At 40.0% G+C, this 9,493-nt stretch overlaps 2 protein-coding genes across 3 annotated transcripts in view; one reads left to right on the forward strand and one right to left on the reverse strand.

Moving 5' to 3' along the window:
* The window catches only part of LOC106751296 (GPI transamidase component PIG-S), a 47,310-nt gene that overhangs the window by 19,628 nt on the left and 18,189 nt on the right, over positions 1 to 9,493 (reverse strand). The window lies entirely within an intron of this gene.
* LOC106743136 (protein I'm not dead yet) overlaps positions 1 to 9,493 on the forward strand; it is a 30,860-nt gene that overhangs the window by 5,317 nt on the left and 16,050 nt on the right. Inside the window, exon 1 of one of the 2 annotated variants that reach the window (XM_014617937.1) lies at positions 2,088 to 3,631. The exons of the other annotated variant lie outside the window; for it this stretch is intronic. The gene's annotated coding sequence lies outside the window, so the exon portion shown is untranslated. Of the gene's footprint in view, positions 1 to 2,087; positions 3,632 to 9,493 lie in introns of those variants that run through there. 2 annotated transcript variants of the gene reach the window in all.

A 9,493-nucleotide genomic window follows, 5' to 3' on the forward strand; every position in this document is an offset into this window, starting at 1 on the left:
TTCTCTGATTGTGATTCGGCGATCGTTCATAACCATTTCTTTCACTTTTTCCACGTTTTCATCGGTTGTTGATGTGCTGGGGCGTCCGGGGCGTTCGTCATCTTCAACGTCTTCACAGCCATCTTGAAAACGCTTATACCTCTCGTAAACTCTCGTTTTACTCATAGCAGACTCACCATAGGCCTTTGTTAACATTTTACACACTTTGTTACACTTTTTTTACGCAAAATTTGATACAAATTCTTTGATCCATTTCTTTTAACAAACGAAAATCGCCGAGCTTATAAAAACACGTCTAACCTTAGCGGCTGCCACAGACAAAGTAAACAATGAATACAGCTGAAAATTTTATCATACTTGAGGGGCATGTATACCAACATAATAAAAAAAAATTTTTTACGATCGGACTCTCCAAACCCGCGAAATTTAAAAATTCCCGTTATTTTATGAACACACCTCGTATGTCTTACAGATTTCTTAGCGGTCCGCAATGTGTTAAAATGGATAAAAATATCGAACAGAGTTTGCCTCAATTGTATTGCCAACGAAATTTCTTGTGTTGAGTTGTTGAAAATGTTGAAGAAGGCCTATGGTGAGTCAGCTTTATCGAAAACACGAGCATACGAGTGGTACAAAGCATTCAAAAAAGGCCGAGAAAATTAAAGTCATGTTGACTGTTTTCTTTGACTATCGTGATGTTGTCCACTCGGAATTCCTTCCGGAGGGGCAAACAGTCAACAAACAATATTATCTGGGCGTTATGCGGCGTTTGAGAGAGAATGTTCGCCGGAAAAGGTCAGATTTGTGGAAGAACAATTATTGGATTTTGCACCACGATAATGCGCCGTCCCATACATCGATCCTTGTACGCGAATTTTTGACCAAAAACTCAACGAATGTCATCGACCAAGCACCGTATTCGCCAGATATGGCCTTGTGTGACTTTTTCCTGTTCTCCAAACTCAAGTTATCACTTTATGGAAGACATGAGTCCATTGAAACATGAGTCCGTAAAACAAAATTCGCAGAAAGAGCTGCAGGTCATACCGGAAAATGCTTATAAGAAGTATTTCGACAACTGTATTATTCGTTGGCATAATTGTATCGCAACAAATGGGACTTATTTTGAAGACGACAAAATAAATTTGGATGATTAAATCAATATTTTGTGTTTTATTGAACAATTCCCGGTATTTATTTGACAGAATGTATATTTCCACTAAAAAAAGATATTCATGTCATTCAAGAATAATTTTCATGAGTTGGGAGGAAAAACTATTGGATAGGACAAACAATATTTTCAAACTGATGAAATTCTTAGTTTAAAGATATCGTTTTTTCTATCCAATATTTTTTCTCTCAATTCATAAAAATTATTTTTGAGTAACGTGAATATAATATTTGTTGTAGAACTATATAGAATTTCTTCATGTAAGAACAAGAGTTTTATCTTCACATTAGATTATATATTTTGTTTACATATGTGAGAATAAGTCTTGAATTGATACTATTATCATTTTTTTTCCGTGAGGTAACATGCAAATGCAAATTACATAATTGCGAAATAGGCGAAAAATTTCGTCGAGTCGATTGGGATTCTGAGATTGAATTGAAGTCGATCGGATGTGACTCGGTTAGGAACATCATCTCTCTCTGATTGAATTAGTGATTACTTATTGATTTTAATTTCGGCTTTTCGTTCATTTGGTGGAATTTATCGCGATACGACATGGCAATAAAGTTCCCCAATTTCCGGAGGAAACTTAATAACGGCCATTTTTCAAGAACATCACGGTGACTACGACGATTTATCTCGCAGCATCGAACATTAATTGCATACCAGCCACTGTCTGGTTTAATAATTGCATAAAAAGAATATACATTTCGAATTAATGACGTAATAAGCAGCGAAATCGCGTGAGGAAAATACGAGAGATAAGAAACTAAAATGACGCAGAAAAAAACAAGTACTGCACTTCTTTGCATTTCTCACTCTTTTACGGAGTCTTTTATTGTTTATTGCTATTTTCTCTTGTCATTTTGTTTAATTTGACATAACGTTAAATTAAATAGTTAAGTTATATCGCGATATGAATAAATATTATGTGAGACAGCGGTATAGCAATATCCATGGATCGCGCGTTATTTTTCCATGATCAGTCCGCGATAATATTCTTTGTAGATCTGCTTACGAACCGCGTAATCACTCGAATTACTTGGAACGAGACAAATGCGGGATATGATAACGGCTTTACAATCAGGACCTGCCATTGTCTTCTCCGAAGTTTACTTGAATTAGCGTTATTTCGCGGTAGTACGTAGCGAGGAGACTGCTCGTTCGTTGATTTCCTTAAACGTGCGCGACTTACTCGCGTAACAAGTCCATTACGTAACGATTAATTTAATGCATTAATGTGTAGTATTATTACATCGGCGTGATGGCAGATGATGGGTTGTTTTTTTCCTTCGCATAATCGCATAATTACATAAAGATGTTCGAAAATGCAAACCGGTACGCACAGATTGTACATTTTGGGAAAAAATGCAACATTTCATAAATTATATATTAAGAAAAATATTTGATATATTTGCAACTATATATATATATATATATAAATATTGTGACGATGCGGCGCTCCAACGACTGCTCTGCGCGTCACAAAACACAAAATTATAGCCGCGAACGGGGACATCGGAAAGCATCGCCTATCAAACTCACGGAGGCCCAAATTAGCGACTTAATGTTAAAGCTCTATTTTTTGTAATCGCCTCACCGGGCATACGGAAGGCGATAGCTTTAGATGGACCACGCCGAGGACTGCCGACGAGGGAAAACGGGACAGGTTTCGTCCAGACCACGAGGCCCGGGAGGAAATAGCGAATCCGGCGCACAGTAGCGAGCGCGAGATAGCACTCGGATTGGCCATGCGGGAACATCGCCGTGCGCGTCGTCTGGTGCCCGTGGAAGAACACGTGCGTGTCAACCGGTATCCGAAAGGCGAGGAAGCCGTAACGGACAGACGAGATACGCCGAAGGATATCGCCGAGGACCCAAGAGGCAAACGGTCCTCGAGGAAGAAGAACATACGAGTGGCGTAAAATAGCGTATGCTATTCGCCCGATTGTGTTTCATGAGCGCCGCGACTTGCGAACTCCTGTCGCGCGCTAATTGGTCCGCGCCTCCCGCGTGTTGCGTAAGAAGGGGGATCGCGGTTAATGAAGGATCGATCGACGATCCTTCGGGGCCTTTTACGTCTCGACCGTCGCCCGACTACAACGGGACTTTTGCGTCTCGACCGTCGTCCCGACTACTACGAGCTTTTTTGCGTCTCAACCGTCGCCTTAACTACCACGGACCTCTTGCGTCTTGACTGTCGCCCCGACTACCACGGGCTTTTTGCGTCTCGACCGTCGCACCGACTACCACGGGCCTTTTGCGTTTCGACCGTCACCCTGACTACCACGGGCCCTTTTGCGTCTTGACCGTCGCCCCGACTACTACGGGCCTCTTGCGTCTCGACTGTCGCTACGACCATCACGGCTGTCGATTCCGGGGTTCCGAGCTACCGCTTCCAAGGCTGCTGAGCAGATCGTCGCGAGAGGCGATTTACGGGAAAGACGGAGTTGCTTGGTGAGGTTGCCCTTTTCGATTTGAGAGCCACGAACTCGCGTCAGAGCCGAATCACGTTGCACGAGGTCAATCGTTTCGGCACTTTAGTGTCTTGTAAATTCTGTCACGTTGGGTGTGTCGAGCGATCTGAGTCCGACGAGCGACGGGATTTCGTGGTTGCGCCATCGTAGGCTTGGGAAAATTTCAAACTTGCATAAGGAACAGCCCTTGAGAGATCGAACGGCGAGACGGATTAGCCATTTGTGTCGTCCTTAGCGTAGCGTTATTTTTGCGCTTCTATAACGTTTTCGTTCGCGTTCAGGTCACGTCTTCTTAGCGTGTCCGTTGCGTTTGTGTAGCGTTTTCTTTCGCGGTTGTATAGCGTTTTCTCGTGTTCGTGTTGCGTTTCCGTCACGTTTCTTTAGCGTTTTTTCGCGTTGGTATTGCATCTTTGTAGCGTCATTTTTGCGTTTGTTTAGCGTTTTTTTCGCGTCGGTATTGCGTCGTAGGATGCACAAGATTCGAATCTCAGGACGGGGCAGCGTATAGCGGGTCTCCGTCGGTAGCATTTGACTGCATCACCTACGTATCGCAACTTAGGCTTTCTTTTCCACGTGTACCTAGCAACCTTTGGTCGCAGGTACTCGGAATTTTTCGCGTGTAAATCGCGGAAAAACTTTGGTTTTCCACTCGCATTTATCTAGCGCACTGGACACAAATAAGTTGCGTTAGGAGTTTTGGGTTCTTGTTCGCGAGTCAGGGAATCGCGAGCGAAATATTCTCGCGCCCGGCTCGAGACGTTTCTTCGCCGGCTGAGCACACTTTGTCTAATCGCGTTCAGTCGCGTCTTTCGCGTACTTTTGGTCCAACGTTTTCGCGTATCGTCATGCTAAGTTGTATATCCTTTTTCGGTTGCGAATTTCGAGTCGGCCAAGATTGGCGCTCGAAAGTTAGCGTGTAGAGACTCGCGTTCGACGGCACGCCAGTCGTTCGACCTTGTTAGGTTGCCGCGAGTTTAAACCATGAGGTATCGCGCACGTCTCGATTGTCGCGTGCGTAACGTATTATTGTGTTATCATGAGAGCGACCGTCGCTACGACGTTCCTCGAAAGTTAAAGCAGCGTCCTTAGCGTAATTGGCCTTTAGATAGCGTTGGCATTTTCGACATTAGTCGACGAACTTATGTAAATTTTCCTGTGAGAACGACTGCTCGAGCGGCGTTCCCCCGACGATCTCGCGTTGACATACTATTGAATTTTCTTTGATTAATTTTCTTTTATTGTTAACAACATTAGCGTGTTTAATAAATGTTACTTTTCTTTTGTCCTCGTGAACATGTCGCGTATTCTTACGGCCTTTGCCGTAAGTGTTATCGTATCTGTTTTCCCAGCTCGAGTCCGTACGACCCGTCGTCCGTAAAACTTTTGACCTCGCTCCTCTCCGTTCAGCTTGTTGAGCTAGTTGTGCTCACCGCGAAACGAGATTGAGGAAACCTTCCCCCCGAGCGTTTGGAATTTTGGTGATGCTCACAGCGTCTGGCGTCCAACTCTCGGTTTTTCGATTCGTTTAGTCTATCGCGTAGCTCACGGGGATCTGACTTCGTTTTGCGGTGATTTGTCGCGCGAATTCCCTTGAACAGGGAATTCACCATCTGTTTGTCCCAGATGGCACCCGGTCTCATCTGTCCGCCCCTCAAGATTGTCGGGACGCGAGCCGAACGTTCGGACTCCCTTTGCCGACATGATCGCGCTAGTGGAAGCGGATGCGACGATGAGGCCGCTCCGTTCCGCGGGTTGCAAAAATTGGCCATCCACCGGAGGAGACGCCCTTATGCTGTATCCGCGGCTGCAAAACATATGTATATATATAAGGGGGAGAGAGAGAGAGAGAGAGAGAGAGAGAGAGAGAGAGAGAGAGAGAGAGAGAGTTGTAAATACATCAAATATTTTTCTCAACACACACACACACACACATGCACGGTGTCCCAGCATAAGAAGAATACCTAAGAATCTCCTTTATTTTTAATGATATAAGAAATATTTAGAGCACAATTTGAATGATTTTGAGAGAGGAATACCGTGAAAGGAAAAATTTTTTAAAATCATTTTGTTCGATTTCCCAAATAAAGTCTCTATATTTAAATTCCCAAGATATTTAGGTGTCCTCTTTATGCTGAGACACCTTGTATCATAGTATAAAAATTATTTATCACAATAAAAGAATTATAGTCAGGAGAACTGTTTTTCTAGTGTTACTATAGTGCTACTATACACTAAATGTTACTATACACACACGTAAATGTAAAGTGTTACTATACAATGAAAAATTTGATGTTATTTTAACATGGGAAATGTTTTAAAAAGTACATAAATATGTGTCAACATATCCTGATAAAATGAACGTGTTAATTGAACATTATATTTGTATACTTTTTAAACACATTTTCCATGTTAAAGTAACATGATAAATTTCCAGTGAGCCGTTTCTAACACAACATTTTTTACTATATAGTGTCAATGATAATAACTTTATATGCATACTACTACTATTATCTTTATGGTTAAAATAAAAAAAAAAAGACTATAGTTGAAGCTGAAATAAATATATAATAAATAATTTAAATAAATGATTTCTCTCAGTGTGTACGCTTCTCAAAAGATTTCCTGGGTAATATTTCCTCGATAAAACTTCGTGACTTGCGGGCTGAAATATTCGTCATACGATTAGTGTATTGTCGCGCGGTTTCTACGGTGGAATCGTGGAACTGAAAAAGTTCGAGCGAGACTGAGATGTGAGCGGTGAATTAAGAAACGACGGAGCACTATAGATAAATCAGCGTCGCAGCGGTCATGCCAATATCAAGGATTCGTCGTGAGCGATGAAAGAATACGGCACATGTTACGACGGAATAATAGAAATCAATTATGTTTGACCGTGAATAAAGTATACGTTATGTCACGATAGAATTTCCAAAATATATACATATAAAGTACGATGACACATCTGTCGGATTAATTTCAGGAGGGAGGGGAGGAGGGGGATTAAGCGCGCGGAGAATATGAAATTTGTCACACCACGCAGAAAAAAAAGTGCTAAAGTCAAGTAAACGTTATTTACCTGTTTCTCAGCCTCTTAAATGAAGTAATATTTTTATTAATTTTTATCAAGTATATTTTAATATAATAAATACTCACTTGGACGTAGTATTGCCATAATTTGTAAATAAATTACTGAATATAAGTGTAAAATAATTCTAAATTTAAGGGAATATATTAGAATAATATATTAGAATCATGTAACTTTTTTCCATTGAAGGAACCTAGTAATTTTTAATTTAGATTATTCTGTGTCTAGTAGATATTTTTTAAAAATAAATGTTGATATTCTCAATATTATAAATTTAATATTAGTTGAAATTGTTTTACATATACACATATAACACATACAAGTAAATGTCTACTTATACGAAGGAAATATCTTATTATGTATAGTAATTATATGTTTACATCTAGTGAATATTTGCCAAGGAGCAACCATTTTACTTGGATTAAGAAAATATTACTTAAATGGTAAAATCTATTTTTTTCAGTGTAAGCGGTTGAGAAAACTCGCATAAATTTTCGAAAGCGACCATATGTAATAATATTAACATTATCTCGCGGGAAAAGAAAAATAGATAGAAATTAATGCGACGTCATTACGGAAGCTATGTATTTTATGATAAACAAATAAACGTTCCGAGAGGAATTGCATTTTCCTGCTACGCGCCCGATTATTTCCTGAAATATTTTTGCAACGCGCGCGTAGGTCAATGCGATGTTATCACATCGCGTTATTATTAATGTTGATGGCCAATATTTCCGCGATTTCTCCGGCAGGGAATATCAGCGATATATGCGACTTACATTTGTAAATAGTCCATCAAATGATTGCATCGTGCGCGCGATGTTTATGTTCGCCTCTCTCACATTGCCGATACTGGCGTTGCGCTATTAACTATAATACGATTTTTCTTAATCTAAGACTCTAGTGTCGTTTTCACGGTTCAATGAAACCCTGACGTACATACGTATTAGTGGAATTCGCTCCGAATACTTATCCGACTTCTGCCGAGCACAAAACAACATGACGGCGCGAGTGGAATGAATAATGGGAGAGAGGAATAAAGAGAACGTTAACGACGTATTGCCGCGGTCCGATCGAATGATATACCGAGCACAGCCGGAGCTTCCCAAAAATCGACAATGATACGATGCGCCGCGAAAGATACGATCGGCGAACGTATCTTCCATGTCTGCAGCCCGTATAGATAGTCATTGTTTGAAACTTATTCAAAGTGAGGTATTCGGATCTGAATCTAGACTATTTTGTTTGTACTATGTAATATATGAGACATTACATGTGTAATCGCGATTCAGCTGGAAAACTTGCATTTAACTCTAAATTCAAATCTGCGCATTTTATTTAAGACAAGTTTCAAGTGACTACACAGAGAAAAAGGTTTCTTCGGATCTAATATGCGCGCTTATTTAATTTGGGTTTGCTTAATATAAACAATATAATTTAATACACTAAATGCCATTTTATTTCAATGAAAATATTATTGTTTCATTAGCGTAAACTATGTTGTTTGATAGAAAAAACAGTATTATTTGAAGGAAATTATATATATATATATATATATATATATATAATATGTAATTTCCTTATTATTTTAAATGACGCTCTCAAATATCTCTTGAACAGTACATTTCGGAGAAAAATGTTTCATATAAAAGTTGTATGGCCTGAAGGAGGACATAAGTTGATGTCATTGGTTTGACTTTTGATAGTCCTTTGAAGGTCACATGTAGGTCACCTTCAATTTCTTAAATAGAAAATCCTACTTTTTACTACATATTCTTGTAGCTTACCTCGAGAGCTTTTCAATACACTATAATAAAATATTTTTGCATTAAGTACTTTTCGAGTTATAAGGCTTGAAAATTGCAGTACCGCTGGCATTAGCATTACCCAAGACACACAGCAGAGAAGGTTTGCAGTCAGAAAATATTACAGGAATGACGAATCGTCCTTATACTTAACTTGGATAGTGCTAATGTCGGCGATATTGCAATTTTCAAGCCTTTAAACTCTTTAAAAGGTATCATCACTGACATTATATATTGAAAGAAATCTCATTAAAATCATAGTCATTTTCTGGCTCAACTATGTTTTTTCCCGGATATAACTAAAAAAAGAGTAGTAGCAATATGCATATAAAGTTATATATATATATATATATATACGAGGTCTGGCTATTAAATAATGAGACTGCTTATGAAAAAGAGTTTTATTTTAAAAATTATTCTACAATCGAATGCTCCCCTTCAATGTACACCCCTCCCCTCGCCACACACCGTTCCATTCGTTTTTGCCATTGGTCAAAGCAATGCTGGAAGTCTTCTTTTGTAAGTGTATTTAGGAGCTCCGCCGATTTTCGCTTCACCTCTTTCATCGACTCGAACCGGGTTCCTTTTAAGACAGACTTGATCTTTGGAAACAGGAAAATTCACAGGGTGCTAAATCAGGCGAGTACGGTGCGTGTTCGAGCACTGGAGTGCCTCTAGCGGCTAAATAACGCTTCACAGACAGCGCGTTATGGGTAGGTGCATTGTCCTGGTGCAAGATCCACGACTTGTTTTTCCACAACAGTTTCTTTATCGGCGTTTACAGTCTCAGCAATCATCCTAATGCTCATACGACGATCTCCGTGCACAATTTCATTGATTTTGGTCACTGTTTGCGGAGTTGAAACAGAGACAGGTCGACCTGGACGTTGGTCATCTTCGGTGCTCTCTCGGCCTTCAGAAAACCGTTTATACCATTCGAAAACACGCGCAC

This window comes from Dinoponera quadriceps, unplaced genomic scaffold (assembly GCF_001313825.1).
Source record: "Dinoponera quadriceps isolate SergipeBrazil2010 unplaced genomic scaffold, ASM131382v1 scaffold40, whole genome shotgun sequence".
Lineage (NCBI taxonomy): Eukaryota > Metazoa > Arthropoda > Insecta > Hymenoptera > Formicidae > Dinoponera > Dinoponera quadriceps.